This window comes from Ctenopharyngodon idella, chromosome 21 (assembly GCF_019924925.1).
Source record: "Ctenopharyngodon idella isolate HZGC_01 chromosome 21, HZGC01, whole genome shotgun sequence".
NCBI lineage: Eukaryota > Metazoa > Chordata > Actinopteri > Cypriniformes > Xenocyprididae > Ctenopharyngodon > Ctenopharyngodon idella.
Window position 1 is genome coordinate 744207 of NC_067240.1, and position 18223 is coordinate 762429.

General features: G+C 38.4%; 2 long non-coding RNA genes across 4 annotated transcripts in view; both read right to left on the reverse strand.

The window, feature by feature from the left end:
* Positions 1–2027: 2027 nt before the first annotated feature.
* Positions 2028–5560, reverse strand: LOC127503647 (uncharacterized). Its single transcript, XR_007927160.1, has 4 exons — positions 5430–5560; positions 5122–5216; positions 4735–4915; positions 2028–4290 (listed from the first exon to the last, which is right to left on the reverse strand). It is a non-coding gene; the product is annotated as an uncharacterized LOC127503647 (long non-coding RNA).
* Positions 5561–14462: 8902 nt separating this feature from the next.
* The window catches only part of LOC127503639 (uncharacterized), a 129068-nt gene continuing 125307 nt past the window's right edge, over positions 14463–18223 (reverse strand). Inside the window, exon 6 of one of the 3 annotated variants that reach the window (XR_007927151.1) lies at positions 14463–14925. This is a non-coding gene — a long non-coding RNA (uncharacterized LOC127503639). The remainder of the gene's footprint in view (positions 14926–18223) is intronic. The other 2 variants (XR_007927150.1, XR_007927149.1) reach the window with 2 other exon arrangements.

Genomic DNA, 18223 nt, shown 5'->3' on the forward strand with positions numbered 1-18223 from the left:
TGTGTCACCAGAACAGAAGAGTCAGTAGTTCATGGAACTTACTGTAGCTTTATGGAAACAACCCAAAATACTGGGGAAATAGCGTAGAGAAATAGTGAAAGGAGCTTGTTCATAATCTGTGTTTTTCCAAAGGGCCTCACTTGACATAACCAGAAAAACCTCTAACCGCCTCCTCACATTCTCACTCACATATTCTATAGTTTTAATTTAAAGGGGTCATGAACTGGATTGTTTTGGGGTGCACTTATAATGTTAGTATGCTTTTTACATCAAAAATTGTCATAATTTAGAAATAAAAGGCATTTTAGCCTCTAATTTGAACACTCTGTTTTAAGGGGCGTGTCTGCTGTGAGACTTCAGTGTAAACGCCCACTGCTGTGATTGGCTGACATCTTTGCATATGAAATAAAAGTATTACTCTCTTGAAAACTTGTAGCACATTTTACAGCTCTCAAGGTTAACTAATCGTGAAAAGTGTTGCATTACATTTAGATCTATGGCATTATATTCAGATCGTGGCATGAAAGGTTGCAGTGATGAACACTGTAGTCGATCACAGACATGTTGTTGAGCTCATGAAAGCAGTGATCTCGTCATTACAACTCAATTCCTGCACACTAACGAATGCTTTCATCATCACTAACAGTGCAAACACAATGTAACTAAGAGATTCGTTGAATAAAATGGGAGTCCAGAACTCAGTTACTGATAAACTCACACTGTTTGATTGACAGCTCCAGCGACTGTCAAGGGAGCATTCTTTGATTGCTTTCTTTGTATAATTTAATCAGAGTTTAAATAACAGATTATTTTCATCCTACTAAAAGAAACAAGGTGAAGTTGAGCGTTTAGTGACTGGTTTGATTTACTGACACACAGACAAAGATCATCTGACTGTACATGAATCATTAATATCAGATCAGGCATTAGAATTAACACAGTTACTGACATGTTGTTGCATTACTGTCGAGTCCATATCGTAAAAGTCTGTTTGCGCCAAAATACGATTGATTTACCGAAGAATCTACAGTGAAATGTACCGAATACAAATAAATAAAGCTCAACTGAGACATTCATATTGTTGAAAATAAATAACCATATTCCTGCATTAGGATCCTTTGAAAGGTAATGTTATTTTAGTCCTGTATCGCTCTTCTCTCCTCATCTCACAAACACACCAGTGGGCGGGGCTAACGCTGCAATGATGAAATAGGCGTCGATTTCTTCTGTGAAGGCGGAGTTTCACCATCTATGACAGGATCAGTCGTTCTCTGGGTCTGGTGTCAATAAAAGCTTTTATTGGACTAACAAGGAAGTTTTCTGAAACTTACAGGATATTCTTATAGTACGAAATTATTTACATCATTCACATCATTATTCAGAAAGTGCAGCAACTACAAGAACAATGATGTGAATCTGTTTACTGAACAATAGAGATCTGCTGTGAAGATTTGATGAATTCTGCAGATGATTTATTTCTATTTCTACACCTGTTTCTCTATTATTTCTCTATTGATCATTCTAGGTTTGTTGTGTGTTATTGAATCTCTTCTGTCAGCAGAACATTATCATGAATATGAGTCCATAGTTTCCATTACAGCAGAACTATACATGTTCAAACTGTCTTCATTGTTTCACATGATCTTTCAGATATTATTCTGTTCACACTCGTCTGATATCAATCTGTTTTCATGATCGTGTCCTTTTTTAAAATCTTGTCATATTTAATGATCTCATGAATGTGATTCTAGACTGATCCTGTAATATAATGTGATCCAGATGAGCTTCATATGTGACACATGATGATCCTCATTCAGCTTCAGATCAGATCTCTGATTTCTCTTCACTGTCTCTGAATCTGAAACTAAAGGCCTTTGAGTTTCACCTCAAATCTACTTCTGACATCTAGTGGACAAAGATGGAAACTGCACTGAATATTCTGTGTGTTATTATAAATATAAAACACAATCTGATATTTATTCACAATGCCTTAATTTTTATTTTAAATGCCTTTATTTTCAAGAGTGACATTTACTTGATATAAAACATCATCATCAAATAAAGTTCTTTTAAAAGAGCCTCAAAAAATACATCAAAACAAGATTTAAAAATGTATTTTAATGGCACTAATGAGCTGCTGATGGAGATCAGGTGTTTAATGAGAGATGTTTAACTGTGCAGCTGCTGGAGTTTATCATGAAGAGACGCTGAAACAAACCTGTAGATCCAGATCTGAAACACGAAACAATTCATCTCTCACAGGGAAATGATGTTTGAGACTCATAAACAATCAGAGGAAAGTTCATCATCATCATCACAAGGTGATTTACCTCATTCTCACAGCAGATAATGAGTGAAATATTATTTAAACTGAAGCTGAATGTGAAACTATACTGTATATTTCATCCTTTCTAACACATCTTTTAAAATTGATTATTATGGAAATGTATTATGTAAGACTCAGTGTAAAAAGCATTCATCACTAATCCATGATTTTATGAATATTCTTCAGTTTTGAAGATTATGGAGATTTGATATGAAACATCATCATCATCATCATCATCAGACGAATCCAGAAATCTCTGGTAAGAACATGAATTATTCACTTCATTTAGTGTTTGTAGTTTTAAAGAAAGTGATCTTCAGAAACAGATCTTCTGTGTGGTTTAGTGTGATGATGAAGAATGAATCAATCTGAGAATAAACATGATTCTGTCAGATCATCAAACCATGAGCTCCACCAACACACACAAACACTCAATTCACCACATTTGAGAAAACAGATCTATATTTAGTGAACTGTTGGACTGAAATCTGACATCTTTGTGTTTAGTTCTGCTTCCTAATGAACTGTCCCTGTTTAATGATTTCTAAGAAACACTGTGTGTGTTTTCATGTTAGTGTGAAATATCAGTGTAGATCTTTAACTCTGATGATCACCAGTAGAGGGAGACACTTCACTGTATTACAGGAGCTCTGATCTGACTCTATACTGCACTTTATTTCAGAAATGTATGAATTCCTTCACAATCATAAATCTGGATTTGGTTTATTGATATATCGATGTTGATTAAACACACTATTATATCATAAATAGGAGTTTTGATGTTTTTCAGAGGCTCTTAAAAGACATTTATTTAAACTTCTGTGAGGAGTTTGCTTGTTCTCCTGGTGTTGTTCCTTCAGTTTCACACGATCAAACTCCTGCTGCTCCAGTGAACTGAACACACTGAGCTGTTTGTAGGAGTGAGTGAGAGTCTGAACGTCTGAGAGTCTTTCTCTCTGTCTTATATCCAGTACATCATCAATCACCATCATCAGAGACAGGGAAATATTTACAGTAGATGGAGAACAATGAGAGTTCAGACTGAGGGTACAACGAAGTACTAAAAACGGAAAAGTTTTTCTTTGTACAGATGACAACGTTATCAATCCGTTCACATGGATCCACAAAAATGACTAAAAATGCTGTATTACACAGGCCAGACCAGTAGATGGTGATGGAAGATTACGCACCTGCGCAAACACATTCTCTTACAGAGCACTCACACCAAACACACACGTCTATCCAGCTTATTTTTACAGTTTTCTGCACCTTCAAATTCTTCTCATTATTTCCCTGCAGCGGCGAATAAATCAGAAGTCTCAAACATTCACAGAAAACACCGTATTTCGGGGTTGAAAAATAATGTGGATAGATTAAACATGTAATACGCATGTGCATGACATCACCGTTTTCACAGATCCGTGTTTTTGTAGTTTACACGGAGATGATAACGGTATCGTTTTCAAAAACTTGCATTTTGAAACCCGTTTTCAAAGGTTTGCGTTTTCAGGCCACCAAAACGCTGTTGTCGTGTAAATGAACAGCTAAAATGAATAAAAAGTTTTAGTTGAAAACGGTGTTGTGTAAACCTCCTGAGAAAGAAGCTCTTGATGAGAGTGTTTGAGCTCAGATGAGTCTGTAGAAGATTCCAGAAGACAGGAGAGAGCAGACCGATGATGATGAAGATGATGGTGGTGATTGTGATGACGGTGGTGATGGTGATGGTGATGATGATGGTGATGATTGTGATGTGATGGTGGTGATGATTGTGATGGTGGTGATGATGATGAAGACGGTGGTGATGATGATGATGAAGATGGTGATGATGAAGATGATGATGGTGGTGATGTTCAGGACTTCAGCGTTTGCTGATGGACGTCAGTGATGAAGGTTTTGATGAGAGAGTCTCTCCTCACTTTTGACATCAGAATCAATCTTTACAGGCTCGTCTGGATCACATGACACTAGAAATCACAAATATATTGAATTTATGGGATATCATTCTTGATCACACATCTAAGAAAAGCTTCAATAAGTGGAGAAAGTCTGAAGAATGGGTTTGACTAGTAAAAATAAACAAAACTAAAATGATCAAGCGTTGCTCAGGAGCTAATTACCCTCCTGTCGTCCCGTCAAGATTTGACCTTCTGATATTCCTCTTTGAATCATACTCATTTTTCTTAAATTATGTTGTACATTTAAAATATTGACCATTAATGAAATCTGAAATACATTTATGTTGGTTGTGTTCTGTTACCCACAGGGGGTTATCGCTGCTCTCCCTGATCTTATCATGCTGAGGGAGGGAGTTCTTGTCCAGAACAGAACCGTACCGCCAATACAAACTCTGTGTTATCAATCATATTTGACAGAAAATGATTAAAGTTTCATAATGAACAAACACTTACAGTTTGGCCTTACTCTCTCCATACTGCTGCATCTCTCACGTCTCTGTCCTCTTTCCTCTTGTGATCCACTGGTTTGTGTCTCCATTTTTCTCTCTGTCTTCTTGTTTTCTGCTGCTCTGTGATTTCTGAGGCTCCAGCAGTTTTCTGGATGTGTGATTTTCTTTCTCTGCTCCATCTGAATCTGTTCAATCACACACACAGAGTTTAATTAAAGCGATATAACATCATATCACGAGACATCAGATCAATTCCTGATCGACAGGAATAATATCAATCTGATATTAACACTACAATGTTCATAATAGACATTAATAAAGCTGTTGATTAAACATCAAATATATAAATGTGATTTAATGTGTGAATCCTGATTATAAACAGTTTTCTCACCTCATGTTTGATCAAATTTGATTCATCAGAATGACACTTTACAGCTCCGACTGGATCATCAATTTAAATACAGTGGCTGGAGTATGTATTTCCATCTAATTTAAACAATGAAACAATGAATATAGAGACAAACAATGAGTACACTGTTACAATATTACAAACATTTAATAATTTAAATTGGCAGCTATTAAAATATTTCTGATAAAATAGCAAAAAATCCGGCATTAATATGTCTTCCATATGAAAATAAAGCTCCTTGGTAAAGTATAACAATAATGAAATGATGTATTTAGCAACATGTTTCTCACCTGTGAGAAGAGAGATGAACAATCCAGAGGGTTTATAAAATCTCACTGAATGTATAAAGAAAAGGTCGAGCAGAAATAAAAGGTCCACAGTGAGAATCCTGGTGTCCGTCAGCAGCTGCAGAGATTTCAGTGACTGTCTGACTCTACACTCCTGTGCTCGCTGTTTTTATACTGGGTTTTGACGTGTGGAGGTCCGCCCAACTTATTGGCACACCTGTTGAAACAAGGAGAATAAAGAGAGCAGCTCAAATCTAAACACTACCATTTATTACCTATTAATTGAAAGTGGAAGTGATATGTGAAGGCCAAGTATGCAGGGGCGTAACCAGAACTTTTTTTCAGGGGTGGATAGGCAAGACCCAGCGATTTCTCTGGCAAACAAAAAAAATTCCAGCTTAGATATGAATCTGCTCTGTGAGTCTGTGGAATCTAACTGCACCTCAACAAACACTGGTTAAAACTGTATCATCGTTTATGTAATTTTATGAATTTTTGCATTGTATAAATTCTCTTCCATGCGTGGACAAGTAGTCTCCAACACAAACCGTAGAGCTCCTCTGATGAAACGACAAATTGTCAGCAAATACCACAAAATAACAGCCTCAAAACTTATTAAAAATGCAACAGCATGTTCATTTATTTTCTTTACGGAGTACAAAAGCAGATGGCTGTGCATATATTTGTGCTATCACCTATATTTGAATAATGTACTATGAGTGAGTGTGTCATGCAATATATTTGCATGACACACTCATGACACACTCATCACACTCATCATGACACACATAATCATGCAATATATTTGTTCATTTTGTTGCGCTAAACCTTAAAGGTGTATTACATCTTTTAGGTTTATAAGTCAAGTCTCAGGTGTCCCCTGAATGTAGCTGTGAAGTTTCAGCTCAAATACCCCATGAATTTTTGATTATACCATGTTTTAACTGCCTATTTTTAGGTGGGAGAAAAACGCGCTGATTTGGTGTGTGTACCTTTAAATGCGGATGAACTTGTGCTCCCCGAACCCCAAGCTGTGATTCCAATACACTGAGGAATAAACAATACAGGAAAAGTTAGGCACTGACAGCCTTCGTTCCTGAACTTGCTCTGGCAGACATTCTGTGATGTCCGATGTTACTGTTTCACCAACACTAGCCACTGAGCCCTGTCTGCTCTCCTTCATCCCTGCCTCATGCTGATTAAACTGGCCGGAGCGCTCAGCCCTCCACAAATCCACACGGTTGTGCCTGTAATGTGCCATCTACATCCACCACATAAGACCACGGATTCACCTTTCCCACACACTGTCCTCTCCGTCACCGGCCCATGCGGTCTCCAGGCATTCTGAAGTGTTTGCCGATGTTAAGCTGTGGGAGGTCTTTGGCTCTGTTGTAATGGAATTTCGTCATCGCAATATGTCATCCGCTATGGGTTCAATGCCTCCGAGTCCCATCAACAGCTCGTGTTGCTTACACTGATAGATTTCTGGTGCCACAGAAATGCCGAAGGGCAGTGTACACCATCTCCTCCACCCCCGTGGTGTCCAGAAAGTTGTCATAAGGCTGCTTTCATTGTCCAGTTTTCAGTGTAGGAAGGCATCGTGAACGTCCACCAGTGTGAACAGATTTGGGTAGTTTATACAGAACGTCTTCCAGTGTTGGCGTGTGGTAGTGAGATCTTTGAAGTGCTTGATTCAGGTGTTTTGGGTCTATACATATTCTTACTTTGTCTGGCTTGGCTATGACTACCATGTTGCTTATCAATGGTGTAGGTTCAGTGACATTTGTGATGTGTCCATCTCTCATGTACTTATCCAGCTGTTCTTTCACTCTGGCTTTTAAGGCCACCGGCACATTCCATGCATGGGCGCATTGCACTGGCAACACACAGTTGTAAGTTAATTGTTGCTTTGTGAGAGGTGTGTCTGAGCATGCAACCAGTCTGTGAAGCTCCCCTGGGATGGGAATTTCAGTCCTAGCCGCTGACATATGTCACGCCAGAGTAATAGCTTCTATTACTTGTAATAGCTTTACGATGCATTCGGTGTGAAATCGCCCCAGGCAAAGCATTGTGGCAACAGAGTCCTGAGTGTTTGCTCATTGTTTACTTCAACATTCTGGCATTTCAGGCTCTGTGCATTTGTGCAGTATTCAGTGTCACTGATTGTGCTGTCGATTGCTTTTACTCATTGTTCCGTCGCTTCTGCCAGTTGGCATATTTCCACAGACTGTGACAAAGTCAGCTCACGTTCACACAACAGGTGTCGCCTGGTGTACTCATTGGTAATGTCCAGAACAAGTATATCACAAATCATTTCAAATTTGAACTCCCTGTATTCACAGGTTGATGTTCGCTCCCACAGCCTCGTGAGAAAGCTGTCTATAGGCTCGTCCACTTCCTGCTTGCAACACCTGAACATGTACCTTTCATAGATCACATTTTTCCCAGGCTTGAAGTAGTCTCCCAAAGTACGGCTTTCGGATCCTTCATTTGTTCCTCGCTCAACACAATATTAGGACTGTAGATATGCTGACATTCATTGCCCATTAATCGCAGCAGTGCTACCGCTCTCACCTCTTTGGGCCTCTCAATCAGCCCGGTAGCTAGTTCAGAGTCTTTGAATTCCACTCTGAAATTATCCCAATTTTTTTTATATATCCCCCGACATCCGCATGCTCTCAGGGGCAGGAATGCTGTTTGAGGCCATGTTCAGGATCTAGTGCTTACTTCTGATACCATGTTTGTGTACTATGCCATAAAGAAGCATGATCTGAATCAATGTGCGTCTTTATTAACATGGCCCAGCACCAGCCCGACCCAACATCACAACAGGATACAGACCATATATGGCATTTTGCCATAACAACATTAAGAAACAATGGGAACTTTAGCCACATTTAACAGTACATTAGCAACATGCTATGAAACACATTTAGAAAATTTGTAAACATCATGAAATATATATGAAATTGGATCATGAACAGTTGGTATCAATCCATCTTTAAGAATCAACTTCTGTGCAAATCCTGTGTTTTACTGATGAACGTGTGCCAAGCAATCTGGTGTAAAATGACTTGCACATACTGGTATATAAATTTATCTGGACACATTCCCTTCATAAATAAAATTACACCACTGTATCTTTAGTGGCTCAGATGCCAGGAGACTCGTATGTTTTCTATTATAGCCGTTAACAGATCAGTGATAAGCTGAGACATATCACAAGCTCAGGGACGGTCGTTCTCGAGTGCTGCTGTCCTGCAGAGTTTTGCTTTGACACAACTCACCTTCATTTACGTAACTTTAGTAATCCTGAAGACATTCAAGTGTGTTTGATCAGTGTTGTAGCTAAACTCTCCAGGACCAGTGTTACTGGTACACCGTTGTCGCTTGCGAAAAAGAAAATGGCGTCACTAGGAGAGCGAAATCTGAACGGCTCGTTTTTTTTCCCCACATGCTTGCAGAGAAAGGCTTAACAAAACAAAATTACTGGGTTGTCCTTTTTTAGGTTTTCTGATTTGGTAGATGCACCGGGGACCCGATTATAGCACTTAAACACGGAAAAAGAGGTTTGAGGTTTTTTCCATTCCATTGTTTTTCTGTGTAAACATGCACTTGATGGACATGTCTGACCACTGAGCTTGCGTCTTGCTCTGCTGTGTTTATTTGTTTGTGCCCGTAAAGCTGCTTCGCCAAGCGCACAATTGCAGTGATGCCATGTCCACTTATATGCATCTAATTCAAAGGAAAACATTACTTCTAAAACAGACTAACATTAGCGCTTGATAGAGAAGGAGATAGTGAGAAAGAGATAAACATAACTTAATTGTATTGTAACATGTTCTAAATATGTTGTGTTGCAGATGACAAGGAATTTGATGTTTATTTTGAACTTTTTTCATTTTTGTGTTATTAGTAACTGTATTACCTGTTATTGAATGATTGGGTTGAATATGGGAAAAGGCTCCACCCTGGTGTGTATGTGTGGGAAAGTGGGGTGGAGGGGGCAGAAGAGTGCCTCGCTGTTTCAAGTGCGGTTCCCTGTTCAAGTCAGGGTGTATGCGGCGTGGGTTGTGCCCGAAAACAGCCCAAATAAACACCCCTTTTCACCTTGTTATTGTCTGAGAACGCTACAGTATATTAGGACAGCGCATGGATCACTTGAATATAAACTGTGTTTCATTCTTTATATTTACGTAGCCTTTGTGTGGCCTTCAGATTAGATTATGTGTAGAGAGCTTCATGGAATGGGTTTCCATGGCCGAGCAGCTGCATCCAAGCCTTACATCACCAAGTGCAATACAAAGCAGCATTAAAGAGATGGACTGGAAGCGAAGCAAGAGCACAATCAACAGTGAGTGGAATATCGGTTGCATGCATTAAAAAAGGAAAAAGACTCATTGGATGGGTTTCCAGAACTTCCCACACCCTAAGAATGTAGATGTGACTTATGAAATCTGCTTCAGCATGAAGATAAAAAAGCAAGAGCTTAATCAACAGTTTGTGGAATGACAGTTGCATAAAAGAAAAATTCACTGGATAGATTCCAGAACTTCCCATGCCTTCAGAATGTAGATGTGATTTTCGAAACCTGCTTCAACATGAAGTTAACTACATCTACCCATCCCTTTCACTGTAAAGAGGTTATGAAGATACAAATACAGAAAAAATACAGAGGCTAGGGAGAATTGGGTTGCTTTTATCTACTGAAAGGAGTGATATGATTAATTCTATTTTCCTCGAAAGTAGATTAAAAATTAAAACTAGATTTCTTTCTCATTCTGTCTTGCCATTTTGTAGCTTGATGAGAATCCAAATGAAATATCATGTGGACATTTATGTGTATTTTCATTCTTGCTCCACTGCACACTCACATCAAATCAGAATGAGCTTTATTCACCAGGTGTGCACAAACACACGAGGAATTTGTTGTTGTTTTTTTCTTGATACATACATACACACATACATATGACATGAGAACAGAAAGAACATTTAAATAAGTAAAACTAAAAAAAAATTATAAGTAAAATAATAATGTGGTATACAGATTTGTGATTTATTGTATATACAGCAGGATATATATATATATATATATATATATATATATATATATATATATATATATATATATATATATATACTTTTACTAGTGAATACTAAAAAGTTAAAGTTGAGCTTTATTGTCACTCCGCTAAATGTGTTGTCATGTCATTCCTCACAGGACCACGGTGCTACATAAATACAGACATAAACAACAATGAAGTAAAGTATAAACCTATACAAAACTAACCTACTGAGAGAGTCTGACTATAAATATATATAAATAGTTACCTATACATAACTTAAAAAAAATACAAACTATAAAAATGCTTTCACATAAATACTGTGCATGTACAAAGAGAAACATTCAAGCAGCTGGCTTTCCACAAGGTTTAGGAGTGTGTTTATGGGAATTTTTGACCATTCTTCTAGAAGATTTGTGAGGTCAGGCAGTGATGTTGGTGAGAAGGCCTGGCTCACAGTCTCCGCTCTAATTCATCCCAAAGGTGTTCTATCGGGTTGAGGTCAGGCCAGTCAAGTTCCTCCACACCAAACTCGCTCATCCATGTCTTTATGGACTTTGCTTTGTGCACTGGTGTGTAGTCATGTTGGAACAGGAAGGGGTCATCCCCAAACTGTTCCCACAAAGTTGGGAGCATGATATTGTCCAAAATGTCTTGGTATGCTGAAGCATTAAGAGTTCCTTTCACTGGAACTAAGGGTCCAAGCCCAACCCCTGAAAAACAACCCCACACCATAATCCCCCCTCCACCAAACTTTACACTTGGCACAATGCAGTCAGGCAAGTACTGTTCTCCTGGCAACTCCTGGCCGCCAGCTCCTGACACTGGGCTAACACTAGCCAGTCGTCTATATAGTTAAGAACTCGTGTGCCTTGAAGTCTGAGAGGCGCTAGGGCTGCATCCATGCAGTTTGTGAAAGTGCATGGGGAGAGTGCTAGGCCAAATGGCAGAACCTGATACTGGTATGCTTCGCCCCCGAAAGCAAACCTCAGGAACTTCCTGTGTTCCGGAAAGATGGAGATATGAAAGTAGTCGTCCTTTAGATTGAGGTTTGTTGGGTAATGTTTCTCAGGTGTCCAGGTAATTTAGTAGAGGGTCCAGCCTCTCGAGGATGATCACTGACATATTTACAGAAGGCAGACTCGGTGCCCTGAAGCAAATTCATGGCAGGGTTTAACCGAATCGATGTTTCTACAGGCCTCTCTAAGAAGAGCATTGTTTATTGGCAGACATTGAGGTTTGGGCTCATTGGAAACCATTGTGCCCCGAATCGACGTAGGCGGCGTGGTTAACAAATTGATTTCCTGAGGGCTCTGTGGGGTAGCAGGTCTGGTTTGCTCCACCCCAGGAGGGGGCGCCCTCAGAGGCCTGAACTTATCCACAGGACACCTGCACCCACTCCACATATGTCGCAAAGCTCCCTCGAGGAACCTCCCTGGACAACTGTGCAACGTGAAGCAGCATTGAGACTGACGCGCAGGAACCTGCACTGGCAGTCGTCCGGGATGGTGGTTTGATGGGCGAAATCCCAAGATTTCTCTAATTGTTCGTTGAGGGAGCGTTCTCCCTGCTTAAGGCACAAAAGTTTAACTGCTTGGAGGTCCATAGTGCAAGCAGGGGTGACAACGGACCAAAAACACTGAACATGAAAACTCGTACAAAACACGTCGCTATTTTTAATTTGTTTGCTCCGGTGTTATGTCGCGGGGTGGTTGTATAAGCACACACACTGTATAAATACAGTAGTCAAACTGCAAAAGCCAAAAAGGTCAAAGAAAACTCTAAATGAAAAGCATGTTACAGTATACTCAAGAGTTCACAACTACAAAATGAAGGTCAAGGAGAGATTCAGTTTCCTTGAGACAGTTTGACTTGAGAACTGTTTACAGCAAAGACAATGATGAGAAAAACGCTCTGGTGTAAATAGTTTCACAACACTCTCCACCTCTCTCAATTTCCTCATTCAATTCCTTCTCATACTCTTCTTCCCTTCCCTCTCAAGTACTTGTGGGGAGTAACAACAAACCTCTATGAATCTAACGGGACTTTCAGATTCAGCTAAAGATATGAAATCACCAGAGGCTTTTAACATGGCATTAGTCTTTTATCTAATGTCTGATCTTGCCCAGCCTAGCAGAGCACTTCTGTCACACTCTCACGCTCTGTTACTGCGGCAGAACCTGTTCAGACATACTGGATCCTTGCAGAAAATGCAGAATCAGAATGAGCTTCATTCGCCAAGTGTGTGCAAACACAATAAATCTGTTGTGGAATTTAGAAGAGTTTGTGTGTCATTCTCCTCTAAAGTAGCACAATAAAATTAATTCTAAAAAACAGTCAATTCTAGTTCATTATTGTTATTAGAATAAAATGTAAGTTTCAAGTGTAAGTCTTAAATGACTAAACAATCATGATAACAGTACATTACAGTATAATTATTACAGTGATTACTGAAACTCTAACTGTAAAAAATTCATAAATCAAAAATTATTCAGACACTAGATATAATTTTTTTATATATTTTTACTAGTGGGTGCAGGACACTATAGTTCATTTCTGTAAGTGAAGATAGCAAAATAAAGTAAACTGTGACATATTATACCCAAAAATTCTGTATTGGACTACCAGTAAAATTGATAAAAATTTGGGAACAAAAATTATTCAGACACTTTGATCTGACCATGTTTTGCTTAAGTGTTATCTGACATAATTAAGATTATTTTTTTCTGACACAGTTTAACTCTGAGATCTTGTCATATTTTATTACCATTTTTTTTTTTAAACTATAGTGAATAAACTGTATTAATGAATGAAATGTTCAAGGTGTCTGAATACATTTGGTTTGACCTCTTATTTTACATTTTCATCTTAAAGGTGCAGTGTGTAAATTTTAGCGGCATCTAGTGGTGAGGTTGTGAATTTCAATATGGAGAAGCTACGGTGGCCAACACAGGACAAAGATGTCGTCGTCGGAGACTTTAGAGAGTAGCCTGTCAATCAAACGCACTCTGTAGAGCAGTTTGTCCGTTTAGGGCTACTGTAGAAACATGACGGCGCAAAAAGGGGACTTTGATGTAAGGGGACCCGTGGTGTATGTAGATAGAAACGGCTCATTCTAAGATAATAAAAACATAACGGTTCATTATGTAAGGTCTTTATACACCACTGAAAACAGTTATGTAGGCCTATATTATATTGCATTTCTGTCAATAGATCCTCCTAAAATGTACACATTACACCTTTTAAGGACAATAACATGAAAAGTGCCCCCCCCAAAAAAATAAATAAATAAAATAAAATAGCAGGCTACTACAGACAAGAACAGGAATAAATGGAAGAAAATGTGGACTTATTTTAAATTTAGATTTAGTGAATCAATATAATAATGCTAAAATATAAGAGATGTAATACATTCACTGTATAATCAGTGACTGACAGTGATGAAGAATATTTTGCTGGTTCTGCTGAGAGATAACACACATACAGTAACTCTCATCAGATTTGTGCTTCATTTCTACAGTTTCATCTCTGTATAGATCAGTATCTCACCTCAAACTGCCCTGATCATTAGAAACTGAGAAATACAGACACAAAGATCACTCCACTTCTAGAGTGGATGAAATTACAGTTTTAGTTGATTTTACACATTCAAACATCATAGAAGACATTTTATATCAAGCCCCTTCCTTTAGTTTGATGTCATGGTGTGTTCACTGGAACCAAACTGATCTTGATTCTGATTAAATGACTGAAACCTTCAATAAAACAAAATCAGCAGGACTGATGTGATATAATGAGCTGATTGACTTTCACATTTGACATCCTTGAGTCTGACTTCAGTAATGCTTCTCTGTTTAACTGTGATTCTGATGATGGCCTGTAGAGGGAGACACACAGTAATGCTTCCGATCACTTTAAAAATATAGATGTGAATTAAACATTAGAAGCATCAGGGTTTGGAGCAGTACAGATTTATTAAAAGTGAAATTAATTTCATTTAAAATATAAATGTAGTTCATATTTATTTATAATTCATTCTAGTAACCGTTTTAGATTGACATGTGCAGAAATATACTCTCTTAAATGGCTTTATAGTAAAAGCAGTGATTATATCTGTTTACTGTAAAACTATCATATTTATTCAGGAAAAACATATTTATTTAGCAGACGTTTATATACAAAGTGACAACAAACAACTCATCTTAGGAAGTTATTATAACACGAGAAGTGCTAATTGACAGACAAAGATAAAAAAAATTATTCTATGACCTATGTACAGGAATATGAATATTTACATATTTAATTGCCCATATTTTAATTGAAGATATGTAATAATAGCAACACTTTGAATGCATATTTAATGATTTCACTCAATTAACCTTTAATGAAAGTGAAGATGAAAATGTGCAGCTGTATTTCTGTTTCATGAGCGCCACCTGTCAGTCAGAGAGTGAATCTGCACTTCTGTTCATCACTTCTGCTGCTTTTGTTCACATCAAACTTTTAACTGGTCGAGGAAACAGAATGTAAACAATTCAGATAATCATATCTGAAATCTGATTATGTATTTTTAAATGCTCAATAACACTGTTCATGTTCATTACAGTAATATTAGTGCCATCTCTTTATTTTCACACATGATCAAATCGATTGACAAAAGCAAACTTTATCAATCCAGTCATTACTGTGTGAATGTGAGATGTTCCTCTGCTGATCCTGTGCAACTGCTTATGCTGCTTATTAGAGCCAGAGCTGAATAATACTGAAATATAAACTATAAATAATATACACTCATTCAGTGACTGAACAACTTCTGGAAAAGAAGTTTGAAAAACTTCTGCTGGTGAGACGACAGATCCACAGCTTTCTAAAGGGAAAACACCCACAGACATAACACACACAACTCTCAATATCACATCAGATTTGTGATTCAGTTCTACAGTTTCAGTTTCATTATATGATCAGTAAGTGTTTCACCTCATCTGTGAGCGTCTCTCATCAGACTCAAATGTTTACTGGAGAAAAAAAAAACTACTACTGTAAGAGAGACTGAAATAGGACACCTGGGTACTTTCAGCTGAAACTCCAATTAGTTGTGTTTGGAATAATTTTTATTTAATTTCATTGTAAATATTCTGCTGAGGTGTTATATTTCAATATAATTCCTGCAGAAATGCTCAGAGTTTCTCATCATTCTGATCTGAATGTTTATCAGTTTTGAACACAGTGTGTTAGCACTGGAAAAATCTGCTGCAGATATATAGTGTTTCACAGATGGTGAAGAATGAATGACAAACGTGCTCGAGGATTTTGGAAAATGTCATCATTGAATGGATTTTGAGTGAAAGCAATGAAAAATTATTCACAGTTTATCCACATAAACTGGTTCACTGAATGTGTGAAGAGTTTCAGTTTCGGCCGATGCTTGTTAGGAATGGAAAAAGACCTGTAAATGTCGGTGTTTCCCAAATGAAACACAAGAGCTGTTAGTTCTGAATGTCTAACGTAAAGCAGAAAATGTTTGTAGTTTTGCAGACTTGCTCTGAAGATTCAGTTCATGAGTGAATGTTTCACTGAGTAAAGCCTCAAATAACACTTCTAGTGTGTAAACCGTTTAAAAAAATGGTAATTGCTGTGCCATGCAGATTTATATTTGTTTTATTATAATTATTTTTGTTGAGATTTAAAGAAATGCTCTTTACAAGACAATTAAAGATAAGTGTTTTACAGTTTTTGCCTATTGCTTACACACTTTTTTTTTTTTGCAGAATTTGGGGGCTTGGGGGGATCTGGCCACAGATTTGCTTGCAGAAGAGTCATGCGAGTGTGTGCTTGCCAATCATATACTTTCCACCGCCACGCTGAAAAGAATTCCTAGATTGCCTTTAGAAAGGAGGCAGGTATAATAACCAGGTATTATGGTTGTTGAACCAATCTCGGACCAGAGCAGCCCGGTGGAAACTAACATTATCCCAGATGACAAACAACAAACCTGGGCTGCTGTGGTCTGTCCTGCACAAGAAATGCAATGATCTGTCCTGTATTGTATGGACCTAGAGTGGACTCCTTGGACACTAATTGCAGCACACAAGGTGATATTTCCCCCACGCCGCCCAGAGACATTTACAACAGCCCTTTGTCCAGCAGTTACAGCCCCGACGCCTGGTTTTGGCCAGATTGAAGCCTGCCTCATCCACGTAGATGAACTCATGTGGCAGTTCGGCGGCATCAAAATCCAGAACTGTCTGTAACAGAAAATATTGAATAGTGTTACTGAAAACACATACAGTAACTACAATGTCTATATTTTCACACAAGTAGGGGCTGGGTTGGGTCAGTATAGACAAAAACTACAAGCTACAGGCAGGGCAGGTGACAGCATAAACCCTCATTCCCAAATCACAATTTATAGTATGTAAAGTGACACATACCTGCACATAATCATGGTGCAGATCCTTGACCCTGACACTGTTCCTCTCAAATGGACCCTGTACAGCTGCTTATGTTTCTGTAGGATGCGATTTAGTGCAGAAATGCTGACCCTGTTGATATTGTTGAATACATTTCTATTTGCAATTATGCATTGTTGCAACTCAAAGTCGGATTGCATTATTTTCTCGCACCACCTTGAGGAGGTCATCCAACCATTCTGTAGAAAATGCCACCACAAGTTGTCATTGGTTAGGTTCTTTTTCACATACTGTACTTTCAAACTGTACACAGTACTGTAACATCACAATGGTATTCCTTTACATATAATGTCCTTATTATCGATGCTACCGTGTAGCAACTGAGGTTAGGGTGGACTCTTTGCCCAGCCTCCCTCATGGACAGGCCATGATTTATCACATGGTCCACCAGAGTAGCCCTGATGTCATCTGATACACGTCTCCGCACTGGTCCTCGTCTTTGTCCTCTTCCTCTTCCACGTCCGGCTCCTCTCTCTCTCTTTGTCCTCTCTCTTACTCTGACTCTCATTGCCTCCATGCTTGCAAAGTTCTCAAAATGGCTTACCTGAGGCCTATTTGTAGTGCTGAGGCGGTGTTCTGTTTTCTGTGCAAGTGTTTTCAGGTGTGTATGTAAGTGCCTACAATTGCCAGATGAGTTTTGCATTTTGAACAGAGTGTTTTCCCAATGATGGTTCCCTTCTTTCTGATGAACACAATCTGAGAAATATGAATAAATATTCTGACACATCCGATCTGTATAATGGCAGTGAACGGGATCAACGAGTATGAGCTGAAGTGTCTCCATCCACATCCATCCATTATAAACGTACTCCACACAGCTCCAGAAGGTTAATAAAGGCCTTCTGAAGAGAAGCGATGTGTTTGTATAAAAAACATATCCATATTTAAGAAAGTAAAATATCTAGCTTCCACCAGATCGCCTTCTGTATTCAAGTTATGAAGAAAGTGTAAACTGGCGTCGTGTCCGTTAAGCTTTTTCCGTAAGTTGAATAGGGAAGGCGTAGGCTATAGTGTAAGCTTTCTGAACTGAGAGTTTTACACTTTCCTCGTAAGTTAAATACAGAGGGCAGTCTGGCGGAAGCAAGATATTTTACTTCATAACTTGTTAAATATGGATATTTTTTTACACAAACACATCGCTTCAGAAGGCTGTGTGAGTATGTTTATGATAGATGGATGTGGATGGAGACACTTTCTTCAGCTTCATACTCGTGACCTCTGTTCACTGCCATTATAAAGCTCAGATGTGTCAGGATATTTATTA